This window comes from Pteropus alecto, unplaced genomic scaffold (genome assembly GCF_000325575.1).
Source record: "Pteropus alecto unplaced genomic scaffold, ASM32557v1 scaffold25, whole genome shotgun sequence".
Taxonomy (NCBI): domain Eukaryota; kingdom Metazoa; phylum Chordata; class Mammalia; order Chiroptera; family Pteropodidae; genus Pteropus; species Pteropus alecto.
In genome coordinates this window covers 16,889,420-16,909,224 of record NW_006441955.1, presented here as the reverse complement: position 1 = coordinate 16,909,224, position 19,805 = coordinate 16,889,420, and the positions used below count along the sequence as shown (strand labels likewise).

Sequence of the window (19,805 nt, the reverse complement as noted above, 5' to 3'; positions counted from 1 at the left end):
CTGTGGCAGGGAGAGTTTAGTGTTTGTACATTCAAAGGAGTCTCTATGTGGAAATGGGTGGGAAACAAATCTAATCCAAGTCCTTTGTTTTACTGATGCAGAAAGGGAAGGGGAGCAGGATTAAGTGTCTAGTATAATTACACAGCCAATTAATGATGCAGCGGGGCAGACAGACTCTAAGCCTCTTTAACCTGGGTTATGGAGAAGCTCTTTCCACCACCTGCAGGCCTGTTCTGTCTTTCAGCATCAAGTCATTCATGTTTGGCCATGGAATTATTTTAGTGATTTATTTTGTTAATGATTTAATATGAGGATTACAATTAGACTTTGCTTTAGCTAATTTCAAAATCTATGTACAATTTCCTAAGCACATTCCATTTGGCAATGAGAAAGAATAAGTAGTCCAAGAAGGGTCCACAAAAGTAAAACTTTTAATTTTCAGTAGATAATTTACCAAGTAATTTTCATGTCAAAAAGTAAGACTTGATTTAAGTTGCAAACACCATTTTAAGGAAGCTGAGAAGCCCATGTAGCATTTCAGGAGAGAACACATCTAAGTATCCACAGTTCTCGGTTCAAACGCTGGCTCCACAACTCTAGTACTTGTAGAGACCCTGGCCATGCTGACTCGGTCCTCCAAGCCTCAGTTTGTGTAGCTGCAGGATGGGCAGGGAGACACTTTGCAGCACGGTCGTGGACATTAGAAAGCACGTGTATTTTTGATGCCTGCAGAGGGGAGGTCTTGGAGAAAGAGATGAGACCCTGTCATCTTGCATTGGAGGAAACTGAGGCTGATTAGAATCGACCAAAAGAAACCATTCTGAGTTTGCCTGGAGTCCAGTCCCCTAGGTTTTAATTAACTGCCCACTCATTCCCCATCTCCTGATGTTCCTGGCTCCTGTCTTCCCCAGGCTCTGCTTGCCAGGAAATTGGCTGTCCATATCACATGGACAGTTTCCCTGGCAGAGAAGGTGGCCTATGAGGGGCCCCTACCCCTGGGGCAGGCATCATGAGTCTGAGCCTATGGGCTGCCTGAGTGTGTTCCACATCCCTGCCACACAGCACAGCTGGCCCTGGCCCAAGCACATGGTTCATTTACATAGTTGCACAACAGGAAACTGGTCCAGTGTTAAGAGCCACTCTGGCCCACTAAGAGCAAATTGCTTCAGGTACCCTGGGTCCTAGAGCTGTGGGCTGTGCCCTTGGCTTCCACTTTTGCATCAGGGAGCAGCATCCTTCTTCTGCAGGTGGGGGGTTTTGGGTTTTAGTGGTTTCTTTTGAGGGGGGTGGTTGGTTAATCAGCTGTCACATGTTTGGCAGGCATAACCGGAAAGGGGGGGTGGTTTGCCGAGTCAGGCCATGAGGGGGATGCCTTTTGTGGAGTCAGAGTTCCTGCACAGTTCTCCCACAGTGACTGCAAGTGAAATGGCAGATGCGTGAGTCACTCCATAAGATGGGAACAGGAAGACGTCCTGTTAATGCCAAGCCATTTTCAGTTTAATTATGAGAATGTATCCCCATAAAAAGTCAGCATGCATCTCCCTGCTTTCCCTCAGCTCACTGGGTCCAGCACCTGGCTCTGTCCCTTGTGAAGGAAGTCTCATCTTGATTTAGTGCTCAGGAAGTTGGCTGGTGTCCTTGGTCTGCTTTTGTTACCATATCAGAGAACCCTCTTTGCCAAAGGAACTTTTTGTCTGAGCTGTTTTTTTACAAATATTTTCCCTTGTTTCTTCTTCCCTTGGAATGGTAATGTACTCTATGGTGTTTTAGAATTTTCTGTCGTGTAAACATTTTTCATGTTTTTCCTACAAGAACTCTTGTTAGTGAAGATCACTCCAGAGTTATATTTACAGGGATTCTCAGCTTCTTTTGATGAATCCTCATAATTCCTTTGTTCTTTAATAATTCAGTATAGTTGATCATCATTATAGTATCTCCCACTTATTGAATGCTTAGAGCCAGGCACCATTTTGAGGACTTTACATTTGCATTTAATCCTCACAACAGCTCCATGAGGTATAAGGACTCTTGTTATTCCCATTTTGTGGATGAGGAGACTGAGGCTCCGGTTAAGCAATTTTCAGAGTCACGCAGTTATTTAAATGACAAGAGGCAGAACTTAAGCCCTGTTCCTGACAACTCCCTTTGCCTGCATTTACTCCAAATGTGGCCAGCAGAACCCTGTTTTCATAAGCTGTTCCTAGGAAAACATATCTGTGTTCAAATAATTAAGGAAAATGCTTCTTACAGTAATAAATCATATGCCTCTTACAGTAAGATCATAAATACATCTTACTGTAGAAAGACCTTGAGAAGTCTTGCATAAAAGAAGTGTGCCTATCTTTGTTTGAACTAGGACTTTTCAAAGTATATGTGTCATAGAACCTCTTTTTCTGTATATACCTGTTAAGTTGTAATACATTTCGAGAAACACCACACCATCGTAAGAAAGCATGTAGCCTGATGGCTAAATGTGTAGGCTTTGGAGCCAAAGGACCTGGATTCCAGTCCCCTATCTGCTATTACCTAGGTACACTGTTTAGCTTCCTCAGCCTCACTTTCCCCATCTGTATAATGAGAAAACAAGTAATAGCACTCTCTCACAGGATGGTTGTGAGGACTAATTTAGTCAGTGCATTTAAAGGACCTTTAAAAGTGTCGTGCACATAGAGAAGTACTCAGAATCAAAACATTTGCTACCTGTGGGGTCTGGCCACCACCAAAATGCTGTTTCACGGTGTTCAGAAAACACATCACAGATGAAGCACACCCTCCCTCTGACTCAAAGGCAGAGAGACCTGATCTTTCCCTTGGTGCTCTCTCTCTAGCTACTCTGGATTCTCTCTGCCTCTCACCATCTGGTTGGTCCAGATAGCAGTTCAGACCTGGGCTCGGGTCTCTGCCCTTGTGTCAGGATTAGCATGTACTCCTCCTGGGACGGGAGAGCTATCAGGGTTAGCCATATGCTTGTGGGTGGCCCAGGCAGAATCTGCAGAGAAAATGTGCTGGTGAGAAAGGAACTCAAGTTCCCTATGTTTAAACAAGGCAGCTGCCCTTGCAAACCATTGGCCTCGGATTTCCAGAAGGGGAAACAATTGCAAAGCACTGCACTTTTACTGAACTTGCCCATCCCCCTGTCACCTGCCACTAACCAGAACAACTCCAAAAGGAGTGAGTACTGGGTGAGGAGCCTTGCAGTTCTGCAGGCTCGCCTTCTAGGTACCAGTCTCTCAGCACCCGGCCAGCCTGAGCCACTTCTTGGAAAGTCCTGCAACAGGCAGATATCACTTGTGAGGTCTTGTTCTTCCCCTCAACACATGGTCTGAGGTTGGTCGTGCAGTGACTCCCAGGATGAGTGGGGAGAAGGCGAGCAATTGCAGAAATTTACTAATTTTCAAAATAATTCCTTTTTATGTTGCCCTTTGTGTTTTTTCTATAAATTTTAAATGTCTCAAGATGAATTAAAATTAGAAAAATGCACCAACCATCTCTGTATGAGCAAGGCTGGTTGCTCATGATATATTTATTGTTGGGTGAAAAATGAAATTTGCAGAACTATATGTAAATATGATCCCATTTGTTTAAAAAACGCCATACTTGTGTATGATGTGTGTGTGTGTGTGTGTGCGAAAGCCTGAAGAAGGTGCAGAAAGAAGGAAAAAGACTATGGACAGTAGTTGCCCCTTCAGAGTGAAATCAGAAGGAAGGAGTTTTAATTTTTTATTTTATTCACATGCATATAGTTTGAATTTTTCAACATATTCCTATTGTTATTTTAAAAAAAGAAGAAAACAGTACAAGGCTAACACCCTGAGCTAGCTCCAAAAATAGGGCTAAAGAGCAGTGGCCAGTAATGGGTGTTGCCTGACTGGGCTGGGAGGTTTTGCAGTAAGAAGGAAGGAAACTCAGGCCAGACCAGAAAATGGGCCAATTCCTGTCACAGTCAGCACAGTGCACACTCAACGGGGCCGTGCAGTGTGTGGCTTTAGAGGCTATGCAGTTACAACTGGTGCTACTAAGTTTTGCTTTTCCTTCCCAGGACTTCCCTCAGGGAAGCCACCCAAGCTGTTTAGATCCTCCAGGGTTCAGCTCTGCCTGTATTGCCCTTGGCCATGATACAGCACTTTAATCACCCAGGCCCTGACCAAATGGAGGGGCCCACCCCAAGCTCAGATACAAGTGGGAACAACTACCAGAAGGGCAATTGTTATCACTGGGTCACCTCTGTGGAGTCCTTGCTCCCCTGAAAGTTACTCCCCCAATCCCTGGAGTCCCGCCAAGGTGGAAGAGATCAGACTGTGAGATGAGTAGAGCAAGCCTTGTCTGAAAGTCAGAAACTGGGGTTCTTTCCCAGTTCTGAGGGGCTTTGGGCAAGGAATCCAATTTCCTTTTGCCTCCATTTTTCTCATTCTCTAGATGTACAAAGTAATTTAATTACAGGGTGGTTGTGAGGGTGATTATAGAAGTAGAAGAGCTTCAAGAGGTAGAAGGTGGTGATGTACGTGTGTGCACCAGCCCAGTGGACATTATTATTACATTATTATTAGCGGTATTGAGCTAGGGGACCTGCTGCTCAGTGCCGGAGCTTATTTCTCCCCAACGCAGAGTTTTGCTGTTTCTGTTTTGATTTGTTGCCAGAGCCCCTTTCTTTGCAGGATGCAAAGTACTTGCTGTCCTAGAAATCTCCTTTTTGTAGAAAGAAACCTGAGGGCTTAAGAAGTCTGTCTCTTTTTCTCACCTTCCCAGATCCCACCAGAAGTCAGGGAGCAGGGACGTAGATGAGGCCGACTCCCGGTTTCCATGTTCTCGGTGCTAAGAAGCATTTAACCAAGCTCTCCTGATATAACAATCCCTCTATTATGCGGACACCTCTGGACCTGATAGCATTCACTGAAGAACATAGGCTGGGACACCACCCTTCGCATACACTTCCTGTAACAGGGCCTTAAGCAACTTTAAATGTAGTTCTCTTTTGTGATTGCAGTTTTTCGCTCTAAATGTTAGCCATTCAGTATAGTGAACATTCAGGTATGGACATCTAATCTTAAGGTTGAATGTAGCACCGGAACTTGTCAAGCTCATTTACATTATACCCTGTTTTTTTTTTTAATTTTCTTTCCCACATTCCCACTTTTTCCTCATTCATTCAAAACGCATTTTAAGGAGACATTGCACATTCATTTGTTAAGTAAATATTTATTGAGTGCTACCATGTGTAAGACAGTATGCTAGCATTAAAACTGCTTTTGTCTTTGCTTAGGTTAAGTCCAGTGGAGGATGGGAAGCACAAAAAAAGTAGCTGGTAGATAACCACATTACAAAGCAGGAGGCAGTTAAGTGCGGTAAAGGCAGAACAGTGTGTTTGAGACCCTCAAAGGAACAGATCGTCTCTTTCCACCTAACATTCCAGGAAGGCACATCTCTGATCATAGCATTCCCTGCTTAAAATTTTCTGTGTCTCTCAGTTACCTACAGCATAAAATCCAAACTTCTGAGCCTGGCAGCCAACATTTTGATGCCAATACACAGTCCTTCTAGCTCTTCTTCATGTTGTCTCTGTTCTGGGCAACCCTAACTACCTGTCTTTCCCTGCATAGCACTAGGGCTTTCACAGCACTAGCCTTTATCCCTCTGCTTAGAATGCTCTCCCCTCCCAGCTACAAATCCTGTAGTGCAGTGCCACCTCCTCCAGGAAGCCTGCCCGGATTTCTCTCAGCCAGAAGGAATCGGTCCCTCCTCTGAACTCCCCTGGGCTGGTCTCTCTTCTGATGCTTCTTTTCTGCTTAAAGTTATTTATGGATGCTTCTATCTGTTTTCCTTCTAATGGATAGAAAGCTCCTTGAAGGTTTGTTTATTTGTACATGCTCAGTGCCTACCAAAGAATCAGCACCAACCCTGATAAATAGCTGTGAGAGGAAGAGGATGGGGAGGGGGCGTAGTTTCTGGTTGGATGATCAGCAGAGACTTGGTTGAAGAGGTAACCTGACATGACCTGGAAGCAGGAGTGGAATCTCAACAAGGGAATTAGGAGGGACCAAGGCCTTCCGAGGGAAAATAACAGAGCAAGTCAGGATTCAGTTCCAGGAACCATCTGAGTTACTGCAAGTAGGACGATTGTTCTTTACCTGTTTGGGGTTGAGAGGTCCCTTCGATTAATGCAATGAACCTTCTCCCCAGAAAATTTACATACCCACAGCATTTCACAGCATCTCACAGAAGGTACCTGGACCTTTTAGGGATCAAGAATCCCCCAAAACAAAATAGTTGAGAGAAGACTGTAAAGATAGGTTACAGCCACACTGAAAAGGGCTTCTGGGTCACAGTGAGAGTTGCTTTTAAGTGGGAGCAGTTGACAGTTTTGTTTTTGTAACTTTATATCGAAGTATAATATCATACAGCCACTTAACCCAAATCATAAGTATAATGATTTTTTCCCCATAAACTAAACACACACTTGTAGCCAGCTCTGGGAAAAGCCCCCTTGTGTCCCCTTGGCCACCTTCCCCTTCAGAAGTAACCACTAGCCTGACATCTGACAATGTAGATTAGTTTCACCTATTTTTGTACTTAATGAACTCCTAAGGTATATACTCCTTTTTACTCTTTTGTGTCTGGCTTTTTTTTTTTTTTTTTTAATAAGAGTTTATTTGAGCCAAAATGACGACATATGGCGGGGAGATCTTGCTCCCTGTGTCTGGCTCCTTTTACTCAACTTTATGTTTGTGAGAGTCATCTTTATTGTTGCATGTATTTGAGGCTCGTTCATTGTCATTTCTGTACAGTACTCCATTGAGTGAGTTATTACTCTCCTGTTTGACTCATTTGGGCAGTTTCCATTTGGGGGTCTTAGCGGTGCTGCTCTGAACATTCCAATGCATGTCTTTTAGTGAACATGTGTACACATTTCTGTTGAGCTCATACCTAGAACTTGAATGGCAATATGTTCTGCCTAAGTGAATACTACTATCATTTACATTCCCACTAACCAATTGATAAGTTTTGAGGGGCAGCATATGATTAGAGATGAATTTTAGGAAGATAAATCTGGCTGTGGCATCTATGATGGCTCAGAGCAGTGGTTTCAAATGGTGCTCCCAGGAGCCCTGGGAATCTGCAGGGTCCCTTAGGGGCTGCCACCAGGCAGAGAGAGGGAAGTCTTGGTTAGTGGTAGTGCTCCAGGTTCCTCATTCCCAACCACTCCAACAGAGCAGTCATGCTCACATCCGTTTAATGAGCTTTGGCCATTATCTAGGATTACTGGTCGATGGCCAGCAATCTGACAGGTTTGACAGCCATTGGGGGAGAGCACAGGGAAACCAAGAAAATGAAGGCCATTGCCATCATCTCCCAGCATATATCAAGGGAGGGCCTGTCCAAAAGGTTGACCACAGGGGCTCCAGGGAGAAAGGTTCCGATAGGAAATTAGAACCTGTGGGACTGGTCACAATCTCTTTGGATGTCAGGGAACAAAGGGGTGGTCTCAGAAACAGAACTAAAGTTTTAAGTCTAGGTAACTATCATAAAAGTTGTTTCATTAGGAGAGAGACTGAGAAGGGACTCTTTTGTCAAGAGGGGGAGTAGTCTGACTGTTGTTGAGTTTGAGGGCAAGATGTCTCAACGAGGATCCGGGCCCAAAGAACTTTCCGTGAGCTCTTGGCTATGGATGAAAGGGAAGACAGAGGGAGGAAAATCAGGCACTTGGGCAAAAGCTTCAAGGACAGCCAAGCTTAGAGGACTTAGAGAGGAAGTTGTCAGCCCAGGAGATAGAGCAAGACCATCAGAGACATGAAGATGCACCCAGGGGAGGGCAGGGCCCAGAGAGCAAGGACAGAAGACAGGAGAGCGGGACAGCTCAGCAGTGTCAGTGCCAAAAAAATGGACTTACTTGTTCAAAGAGTTTTTCAGCTCCATCTGGAATCACGAAGTTTCACGGAAGTGCCTTCTTAACCATCAGTTATGTTCAAGGTTACGTGTGTATTGTGCTGTTTCTTTGAAAATTGGCGACAGTGTGCCTCACACATCATAACTGAGCCAGAAATTTCAGTTTGCTCTAATAACCTTTCCCAGAACATTCTGGCTAAAAGAGAGCTTACTGTATTTGTGAGCATGGCTTTATTTTTAAACAACCATAAACACTTTTCTCTCCTGTATACTTGCTTGCTTTAGAACCTACTAGGTAAGGAGAGCTTCTCTACCCGTTTGGGCTGGTCCCCAGTTGTAAAGTCTTCAGTAGCAGCTCTGTGCTGACTTTCCTCCCTCTATGTTCATAATTCTTTCAGGGCACTAGATGCAGCCATTTATGTCATCTACGTGGTTTATTTTAGTGACACAGTCCCTGCCTTGATCATTATGACAATATATAAATGTTAAGAGTTTAAACCCATGGTCTGAGTAGTTCTGAAGAGCAGGAAAGAGAAGACCATTGAGAGGGAAACAAAGAAGAGTCACAGAGCACCTATATGTTCTCCTTCGTTAAGGATGAGTACGCTGAAGCCCAGAAAGGGGAAGTGACTTGCCCAAGACCACCAGCTTATTCCAGGCAGAGCTGTCAAGTGAGACCCTGGTGTCGTGCGTGAATAGTCCTGATGTGTTTGTCCTGTGGCTCTTTCCCCGAAGTGTACGTCCAGATCACCCAGAGGTTTTTCAGAATGCACTTTTCCCAGGACTGACTCCTGATAGTCTCTGGAGGTTCAGGGGTGAGGTTTGGACCTGCATGCATTGAAAGAGCTGTCCAGGTAATTTTGATAGGCAGCCTTGTTAGAATTCAACTTCTAAGCATTTTATAGTCTGTCTTTCATGCTACATACCTCTTAAGTGCAGGTATAACCCACTTCTAAGAAAATGTCATTAAGTAGGTTATATTTGAGAGGAAAAACCAATACTTTCTTCCATTTAAGAAGCATGTGGAATTATACTTAATGTTGAAAGTGAAAATACACTAAATTAAGAAGGAAAGCTCATTAGGCAAAAGGATTCTGATTTTTTTTTTCAATTATCTGCAAAAATATCTTAATCATGGTGATATAAATTTGCACACTCAATTTAAGAGAGTCACGCAAGTTCGTAAGTAGAAATTAAAATATAATTAGTTGACCCTGCCTAATATAGATGATATATGAGAAAGCACTTTATAAATTGCAATCTTTTGATGATATTATTATATCAGACTTACCACATTAGAAATAGAATGCTAGATTTCTACATTTGGTAAAGGCAGAACTGGCATACAAATATGTGCCAACACCTACATGTGGCACTTAGGTTATGTTTCCCCAGAATTTAGCTGGGGATGGTTTTCTTTTATAAATGAGGGCACAGGCATCCAGTGCTATACGATCACCAGGGCTGTTCACTTATAAATGAACAGATAGATAATGGCTGGCTGTTAAGACTTGTACATATGTATTTACTCAATCTACTAAAATCAATCTCGTAATTGCTACATGTAATATAAACATGTGTCACTTATTTTGACTTATGTTGCGCTTAAAAGTGTTCCAAAGAATCTCATGCATTTCTGAAAATATCTCAAGGACAAACTTCTGGTAGGACCAACTTCAACCTTCTGAAATGCATATTTGGTCACAGACAACTAAATGCTGATCTCCTGTGATCTCTCTCATTTTCATCCCTGGACTCATTAAGTGTTAGAAAGGTTTAATTAACTTTACAGTTAAATACATGAATAAATAAAAGGCACTAATATTGTTGTACTAGCGATTAGGATTTGCTTAAAAGTGTGTGATGATCACTCATAAGATAGGAAGCAGCCCTTTTCCTTCACTTAAGTACCCGAGCTACACAGGCAGATTCGAACATGGAGGCATCTGGAGGTACTTCTTTCTTCCTAGAGTTTGTAGCACCAGAATTGGACTTTCCTATATTTGTCCTTAATACAAGGGGAAAAGTGCCAAAGAAGAGAGAGGCCAGATAAGGAACTGCTTGTGATACCAAGAGTAGCAGGTAGCCTAAAACCAAAGTCCGTATCACCCTCCCTTTCATAAATACAGGAAGAAAGTATAAGCACTAGTATTATACTTTGGAAACTCAGATAGAACTGTGTTCAAGACACAAAGAGTTGTGCAAAATGTTATAATTTAGAGATGTTTATTATGGTTCCTAATTGGTATTTAGACAATGCATCTAGGAAAGTACTATCTGAAGGAATCCTTTTGTAATGTGATATAATCCCCATTTGTTTCATAAATTCCGATTTTCATATGTTGGGTTCAGGCCCTTATCATCATTCACTTAAAACACTGCCACAGATCTGTGTCATCATTTCATTGGATAAAGTATTTATTGAGTTCCTGCTCTGTGTCCAGCCCCAGGAATATATCGTCCCTTCTCTTTCCTGAATTAGGAAGAGGAAAAATTACAAAGCTGTTGCTACCTACCAAGGCCACCCATGTGACTCATAACCAATCAAATCAGTATATATTTATTCTTTGTGTATTGTATACAGAAGAGGTAAAGAACTATGTAATATGGGATGCTTAGCCTCATAGGACCCACCATCAGACAGAGGATTAGACTTTAAGAAAGACTCTGATAAGTGACAAGAATGTCAGTATTTGTGAGAGAAGTATGATGACCATAGTTTTAAAGCCAACTCTTGGGACTCGTGGTCTCTGGTTATTTACTAGTGTACCAAGAGAAGCAGGATATTTGAAATAGTTCTGGCCCAGAACATCTGGGGCTGAAAGTAGCCATAGGAATTCTTTTTGGGGTTTACAGGCAGAAATCTTTCCCACTGCATTCCATTTGATGATCCTCTTTTGTGAAATTCTTGAGTTTAAGAGAATAAAACTTAACAAGCAAGTTGTTGGTAGAAACATGCTGCGTATTTAAGTTGGTATCATCTTTCCAGTTGTTTTAAGTTATGTTCTGTCATGATTTGTTTTGGTTAACAGCCCTTTTTCTCAAAAGTTCTATATCTCATTTAAAGAAAAAAACTTAATGTATTTTAATTAATTCATCTTTCTGGGAAAGTGAACTGGAGACATTCTGAAATATTACAAAACTCAGTGAGTTGTGCTTTTTGGGTGCCAAGTTATTTAAATTGCATTAATGTTGCTGTCGAGATTTGGGCCTTAAATGACTTGGCTTGGTTTCCTATTCCATGTTTTCTCTCAAGTAAATTTTATTTTCAAAAGGAGTTAGCAAATTTGCTTTTAGATGGAGAATTCTAATCAATTTACATAGAGAATGAGAACTACAAAAAGCTAACATGGGGGTTCCTTTTATCTTCAATACTTTTCCTTTGAAAATAAACTTTTAGGTCCTGTGGGGCTCAAAACAACAAGCACTTTGACCGTGAGGGCCCACATAAAATGTTCATTTTGCTGGTCATTCCAGGAATTCGATAGACTTTGTTTTTCTTCAAAGCAGATACCAAGTCTGGACATGTTTGAAAGGAGTGGGTCATATTCCTTGCTGTAGTTTTGTCGGAGAAGGTGAGATGATGGAAGAAAGAAAAACGGAGTATGCTATTTTGTAATCTTTTGGCGTGTACAGGTTATGGGTATCTGGGACCACAGTGGTGGGCCTTTTGGTTTTTTGGGGAGTGAATGCAAGGAGAGATGCTTCCTGGCAAGTTAAACTTTGGCATCTGTGACCCAGGGCCTGAGCGCTGTCTAAAATGGGCAGAGGGCCCAGATCGTGGCTCTTTTAATCCCATCTGTGCCTCCTCAAAAGGCAATTACTTCCTCTGCACTGTGGACATTGGACATACTTGCCAGATCATGATCTAGAGGAGGAAATGGTAGATAATAATTAACGTACCTTCCATTCTTTAACGACAGAGTTCATCTTATAGTGTTAATAATTATCGTGCTATAGGTTATGAAGTATCTAGGATCATAGAATTTTACCTTCAACTTTTTATTCCTGAAATCTTCAAATACATACCAAAGTAGAATGCATCCTGTGTACCTGTCACCCTATTTCGACAATTAGCAACTAACTCAAGTCTTGCTTCATCTGTCTCCTTACCCATTCTCTCCACTCTTCCAGTTTCTGTCACCATAGATTAGTTTGGAACTTTATAAAAATGGAATTAAATAGTATGTGCTCTTCTGTGACGGGTTTCTTTGCTCAGCGGGATTTGCCTGTATTGTTGCGTGCACTGGTAGTCGCTTTCCCTTTTCTTTTTTTCCTCACCTATTAGAACACTTCCAGCCTGCTCCCTGCTTTTCTGCTTGTACCTTTCAGGTCTCCTTTTCTCGGCCTCTCATTTCCAAGCTCAGTCCTGAGCCCATGTTTTCTGGCTCTCTCAGTGACCTTCTCCTTCTAGTATCTTCGCTCTCTCCCTAGTTGCTCAGCACTCCTCTGCTTTTTAAAATGCTCAAATGACAATCCTCTCTTAAAACAATCCTCCTCCGAAAAGTTTCCATCCGATTCCTCGTCTTCACACTGCCGCATTTATTTGAATATTCACCTACACTCACTGCCTAAGTTTCTGAACTAATAGTTCTCTCTTCTTGTACCCCTTATCATTTGGACTCCATTCCCTTCACACTGTGGAAACCACTAGCTCAGAGGTCCCCAGTAATGCCATAATCACCAAGTCCCATGAGCTATGCTTGGTCTCTACTTCCTTTACTCCCATAAGTGAGTAATAACTGCTCCTCCTCCTCCTCCTCGTTTTGTGAATAACAATTACTAGGATTTTTTTTTTTTTTTTAATCATAAAAGTATCACATGTGGTTAAGAGCACAGACTGTGGAGCCAGGCTGCCGGGATCAGAGTGCTGGCTCCTCCACGTACCTTCACTCTGACCTTGGCTATGGTCTAAGCGTCTGCCTCCCTCAATTCTTTTAATCCTAAATTGAGGAAAACAATAGTAACAACCTCAAAGCATTGTTTTGAGGATTAAGTAAAAATAAAAACTGACAAACTGTTGAAATGCACGAAAACAACATTATAAATCCCCTAAAATTCTTACCACCTAGCAATAGCTACATTATGAAGTTTATTCTTCCAATATGTTTTCTAGGTAAATTCTGTTTTTAACTAAATATAATCTTATACAGCATTGACTTTCGCTCTTCTTCCCCAAACTCACTCTGTTCCCCCAGCTTTTGTGACAGAGTTGCTCTGCCCCCTCACAAATGCTTAGCACCTCAGGGTGCAGTGGGACTATACCTTGCGTATGTTCTTATCTTGTTTGGAAATCATTCTCATTCCAAATAGCATCATTTTCCCCAAAAGCAGTGAGTCCTTTGAGGGCAGGAATTTAGCCTTCTGCTTCTATCATTCCCACTTCCTCTCTTCAGCCCAAACAAGCTCCTAATGTGGGACCTGCAGGCTCATGCAGTATGCAGTAGTGGCACTTACTCATGACTCACTAGGTATCCTTGAGAGCTTCAGTTTCCACATTTGGAAAATAGGTTGATAATACCACCTTCACCATGATCTCCAGAATATAATGTTAATTAAAATTTAAAAAACAGGGTACAGAGCAATGCATATGACATGCTCTCTTTTTATATTTTTTAAGGCAGATATATGAATAACTGTGTTTGTGTATGCATGGAATGTCTTTGGAAAGAAATATGGGAAACCGATAACAGTGATTCCCTCGGGTAGTCTAGAGTAGAAAGACACTGGTTTTCGTTTACACCCTTTGGGACTGTTTATAGTTTTTACCATATGCATATATTCTTTTAAAATTTGAAACCTAGTTAATGAAATAGTAGTAAATTCTTGTTCAGGGATGTGGTGAAGAGTAAATGAAATAACTACATAAACCCCTTAACACAGTGCCTGGCACAGAAAAAGCACTCTTTAATTGTTAGCTTTTATTTTCAATGTTAAATAGTTATTGAATTCATCCATTCATTTATTTATTCATTCATGAGTAAACAAATGAGACATGCAGCTATCCTAAGCCAGCTATGCAGATATGAGCAAATCATTTCTCAGCCAGTCTTGCTATGCTTGGTAGAGAGTAAAACTTGTTTGTAAAGGTCATTCTCAGTGTTGACTGTAAACACATACCTCTGCATAGCTGGATCCTGGGCAGGCATACCACAGGAGGGGTGATGGCTCCTGCACCTCTGCAGGTCACCGTGAGAGAGCTGCTCCTCCAGGGCCTACCTTCACCTGGCTAAAAATCTATTTGGGCCCCGGGATGGGGGTGCAAAACAGCCTCACTCTCAGAATCTGAACGTCACACACATGGCCAGCCCATGCTGGAGGTGAAAGTTCACAGCACCAGCAACTGGCCCTAATCAAGTGCACAGGATTCCCAGGGACTCCACCCTGGCTTCTCAGAGCTGTATAGGAAACCAAGCAGATGGGTAACCTTTGGCTTGGAACACTCCATATTTGCAGGATAACTGTGGGAAGGAGCAGCAGGGTATATCTTGTTTCTAAGAAAACAAATGCCAGGCGTATAAACACTCCAGGGTGAGAGGTTCGAGCTGGCTGGTGTCTTGGTTGCTACATTGCGTGTCCTAGTCTAACCCAAGTATTTACGGAGGCCCCATTCTCTACATTAGTCAATGTGAGAGAGAGAAGATGGCACAGGATAACTCACTGGCCTGGTTAAGGGCATGGCTTTGAAGTAGGAGAGATCTGGGTTCAAATCCTGTTTCTACCACTAACTAGCTGTATGATCTTGTGCAAATTATTTAACCTTCCTTAGTTTCAATCTCGATAGGTATGAAAAATTTGAACTCTATGGTTGCAGATAATATTAAATTAATTAATACCTGTAGAGAGTATTTGATATAGTCCCTGGCACATATTAAGCAGTGAATAAATGCAATTGCTATACTCTTAGTATTGAGCTAAACCTCCAACAGTTTACTGGGAAGACAATACTCACACACACAGTTACGTAAGAGTAATCATTCAATAATGTACAATCAAGCACCAAAATAAATGGTGTTGTGGACCCTTTTGAGAGCTTGATGATAGTTATAAATCCTCACTTCAGAAAGAATAAACATGGGCACGCATACTGAATTTTGCATACAATTTTTGGGGAATCATGTACAATTCCTCCTGCTTGACCTTCTCATACATGGGCCAGCTCCTTAGGGGTTCGTGGACCTCTGAGCTTTAAGCATACAGCCGGAATTCATAAAGGGAATTAATCACTGTAAGCAAAAGTAGTTAGGGAGACCTTCCTGGAACAGGTGAAAATGTGAATTACAGCCTGAAAGAAGAATTTAAACAGGTCAGGAGAAGCAAGCCAAGAACTTGGGTGGAGACTTACAGGTGGGACTTGTAAACACAGCCCACAAAGCCAGAGAATGGGGTGAAAGCCCCCTGACACCACAGCAGTACTAATAGCAAAAGAGCTTTTGGGCCAGGCCTCTGGACTCAAACTACTTGGGCTCAAATCCCAGCCAAGCAGCTTGCTAGCTGTTGGACACTAGGCACATACTTAACTTCTCTGTGCCTCAGTTTCTTTATTTGTAAAATGGAAATGAAAATAGAACCTACCTCACATGGTCATTGTGAGGATTCACTAGAATAATGTCTTGACAGTGGTTGGCATATAGTGTGGAGTCTGGCATATAGTAAGCTCTATGTAGTAACAAGCTGCTTTTATGAGCAGGGTTTTTATTATGGTGGCAGAAATATTAGAGAAGATCTTGACTGCAAAGTCAAGCCCTTTGGACTTTTCTTTAGGTTTCTGGGTAATCCTTTTTTGAGACAGAGGGATATAGGCTGAAAGTGGTACTATATCTGAGCATAGTGGTCAGGATAGATTAGATTGGAGAAAGATAAGGGGCATGAGTCCTGTTTTGAGGCTGATGCAGTAGCCCTAACTTGAGGTGCTTAAAGCCAAGACTGAGGTAAAATAGAAGCCAGGAGAATGGGGAAAAATAAAAATGGGGTGTTGTCAAAGTAGGAATCAAGAAACTTTAGAAAGTGCCGGGCTCTATGGTTGCACCATCCAATAAGGCAGTCAGTATTAGTGACTACTGAGCACTTGAAATGTGGCTAGTCCAAATCCAAATCAATTTCACTTTTTTTTTTATCGCAGCCACAAGAAAATGTAAAATCCTATCGTGGTTCACATTTCTTGTGCAGCACTTGGTCTAAGGAGTTAGAAGGAAAGCTGAGGCCAAAGGACGCCCCAGTGACCAGGACAGTGGCGGTGTCACTCACTGAGAAAGAGACATCAGAAAGATTGCGGGCAGGCAGCATTGTTTCATTGGGCTTACACGTGTTGTGTCCGAAGCAACTGTGCACCATTCAAATGTAAATTTAAATAGGCTTTCATTTAGACATCAGAATAAAGGTAAAGAGTCAGCGCTGCATGCAAAGTGCACTGGTCATCACTAAAGTCATAAGTGTAGAACATGATCTACCCTGAGGACCAGTGTGGGTCTGGCAGGTGCTGAGTAATTTACATATGCTCTCTCATTTCCTCCTGGTAACAACCCTGTGAGGTAGGTACTATTATTATCCCTTCCCATTTTATAGATGAGGGAACTGAAGATCAGAGAACTGAAGCAACTTGGGGTAGTAAGTGATGAGCCAGGATTTGAACTTGTCTAACTGTAAAAGCTTTTGTTCACTCTGCTACACCAGCCCTGCAGGACTGAGCCTTGAGAAAACCAAGTCAGAAGAAGAAACAAATTGTAGAAAGGCATATCATTGCACAGGCAAGAAGGACTGGAGAGTCTAGCATCACTGAAGCCAGGGAGGAGACACATTTCAGAAGGAAGTGGCTGTTAAGCAAACAATTTTAGACTTTTGTAGCAAAGTATTATGTTAAATGATAAGAGCCATTTCAAACTGAAGGGATTTTAATCTTGTGGGTTAAGGTCATCAGAAGGAATTAGAATTTTCCAGGGCTTGTTTAGAACTTTGGAAAGGTAAGTATAGCTAGGAAGGGGCATTCTTTTAAATGGGTAAGTTCTAATACCCAGCCAGAAATAAACAGGTAGAACCAAGAAGCAGAGACTCTCATAATCATCATTAGTGTTTCTCATGAGGACCTGTATCAGAATCACCTAAGAAGCTCTTTTAAATACAGCTTCTTGGGCCTTGCTGCAGACCTACTGAACAGATTTTTTTTTTTTTTTTTTAACAAGTGCCCAAAGTGTTCTAGATACACAGTGAAGTTAGGAACCCGCTGCTCCGGCTCTGCAGCTCTGTCCTCTGGGTTTATTACCCAGGATTGGCTCATTCTCATGGTTCCCTGCCAGGTTTGCTAGGGCATGGGAGGATGATGGGATCATCCTGTTCTTTAGCAATAGTCTTACCTGGAATCTGGGGCAGTTCTTTCAAATAAGAGCTAGCAGTTCTCCTTCGCTTAGGTCTTCTGCCAAGGCCACTTAACTCCACACTTCATACTGTCGTTGTTATGGAGACCACCTATCTGAATGAACAACGGGCCCTAAAGGGAGCCCATGTCTTCTTTCGTCCAGTGCTTCCGGCTCACCCTTGCCCCTGCTTTCTCCCAACTCCTTCCTCATACCCTTGATGTTCAGAGGCAGACAGTATAGAGTGGTGATTAAGAGGATGGCCTTAGGAGTCAGGTGGCCCTGAGTTACAGATATCCTACATAAATCAGTGTAATCTTCGGCAAGACTTTTTTGACTGCTCTGTGCTTTGTCTACAAAATAGAAATGATGAAAGGATTCCTCTCTAAGAGGATTAAATGAAATGATTCATGAAATTTATTTACTTGGCACATACTAAGTACTCAATAAATGGTGGTAGTTATCCAATTTTATCATAACAGCAACATCATCATCATTATTATTATAATTCAGAGACCTGTGCCCTGGATGGCAGGTAAAATCAACAAATCAAAGATACCACATAAGGACCTCAAAAAGATTTGCAAGTATGAAATCACACTGCTTTTAGAAGACGAGCTCTATTGAGGTCTTGAGAGAGAGAGAGATGTTCTCATTCTTTTGCATTCTGCTGATTCTGAGCTTCTATAAACTTCTCTTAGAAGATCCCCAGTCACTACCTTCCCCATCCCAAGTCATGTTTTCCACCACTCCATGCAGCCTTCCCTCATCTCTCACTCTCATTTTCCTCCCAGCATCTTGTTCTTTTGCTCTTTTCTGTCAGAACTGGATGGGAGCAGGGCAAGATGAGCTGCTGGTCACAGGTTCAACCACCCTTGGCCTTAGGGCCTGCGAGGTTCGGTTGGGGAGAAGAAGAAAAAGAATTTTGTCTTACCTCTTCTCTTTTCAAGTCTTAGAGTTTGGTGTGTTCAGCAATGATGGTATGATAAGGGAAATCATAGCCCATCCTTATAAGTTATTTACAGATTACAAAACAGCACAACAGTTATGTATCAGTCAGGATTCAGTTACAGAAACAAAAAGTGGTCTTGGCAATATTAGCAGAATGGGCTTTAATACAGGGGATGGGGTGTTTGCATAATCAAGAGCTTGAAGGAGCAGGCTCTTGATGGAACCCACAAGACCAACTTCCAGACATCGCCACAAAACCAGCCCCCAGGGCCAGGCAGGAAGTGAAGCATCAGGAAGCTGCTGCAGGCACATAGCTTCTTAGCACAATATCGCTAGTGACTGAACACTGGATGCCACCACTTCAACATGCCTACCGCCAGCAAAAATAAGCCAAGCAGCAAGAAACTGGCTTTCTCGCTTCCATCATCCAGAGCCCCAGCTGCTAGAGAAATGGGTGTCTTAGTTGGCTTGGGCTGCCATAACAAAGTACCACAAATTAGGTGGCTTGAACGGTGGAAATTAATTTTCTCAGTGTTTGGAAGCTAAACGTCTGCGATCAAGGTATTGGCAGGGCTGGTTTCTTCTGAGGCCTCTCTCTTTGGCTCATATATGGCTGTCTTCTCCCTGTGTCTTCACACGGTTATCCCTCTGTACCTGTCTGTGTCTGCATTCCCTCTTCTTATGAGGACATCCATCATGTTAGATTAGGACCCACCCTAATGAGCCCATTTTGACTTAATCATCTCCTTAAAGACTGTCTCCAAATACAGTCCATTCTGAGTTACTAGGGGTTAGGATTTTGACATATGAATGGGCAGGAGGGAGGCACAATTCAGCCTATACCACTAGGATATATGGTTTTTTACTGTCCATCTCTGCACTTCAGCAAGGCACACAAGGAGGAGGGCAGAGCAGCTGCCCAGTGAGCACCAACCATCAGGGCCTGCAGAGTGCTTAGAGCCTTTTGCATGAGATGGGATCAGAGGACGCAGGTACTTAATGCTCAGCAAAAGTACTCTTTATTGCACTCACATGCTTATTTATTTTATTTATTTATTATGGTGACATTGGTTAACAAAATCCAGTAAATTTCAAGTGTACAATTCAACAGTAAGTCATATATATTTTGCATTGTATGTTCACCACCCATAGTTAGATTTTTTTTTTGTTACCATATATTTGACCCTCTTTACCCCATCTACTTCCCCCCTCCCTCCCACCTTCTGGTAACCACTAGTCTATCATCCATGTCCATGAGTTTCTGTTTGTCATGTTCATTTGTTGCTTTTAGGTTTATATCCCACATATAAATGATATCATGTGGTTTTCAACTTTTTCTGTCTGGTTTATTTCGCTTAGCATGATTATCTTGAGGTCCATTCATGTTATTGCAAATTGCAGTATGTCATCTCTTCTTATTAGCTGAGTAATATTCCATTGTATATATGTACCACATCTTCTTTATCCAGTCATGTATTGTAGGACACTTCAGTTGCGTCCATGTCCTGACCACTGTGAAAAATGCTGCTATGAACATCAGTGTACAAATATCTTTTCGGATATATGTTTTTTTCAAGTCTTTGGGGGTAAATAGCCAGTAGAGGATTGCTGGATTATCTGGTA

The 19,805-nt window shown here is 42.2% G+C and overlaps 1 protein-coding gene across 8 annotated transcripts in view; it reads left to right on the top strand.

Moving 5' to 3' along the window:
* GNG12 (G protein subunit gamma 12) overlaps positions 1-19,805 on the top strand; it is a 143,950-nt gene that overhangs the window by 115,368 nt on the left and 8,777 nt on the right. For 2 of the 8 annotated variants that reach the window (XR_003048530.1, XM_025051912.1), the window contains one exon: positions 11,392-11,456. The exons of 4 other annotated variants lie outside the window; for them this stretch is intronic. The gene's annotated coding sequence lies outside the window, so the exon portion shown is untranslated. Of the gene's footprint in view, positions 1-11,388; positions 11,457-19,805 lie in introns of all 8 variants that reach the window. 2 more of the 8 variants (XR_003048529.1, XM_015595277.2) reach the window with 1 other exon arrangement.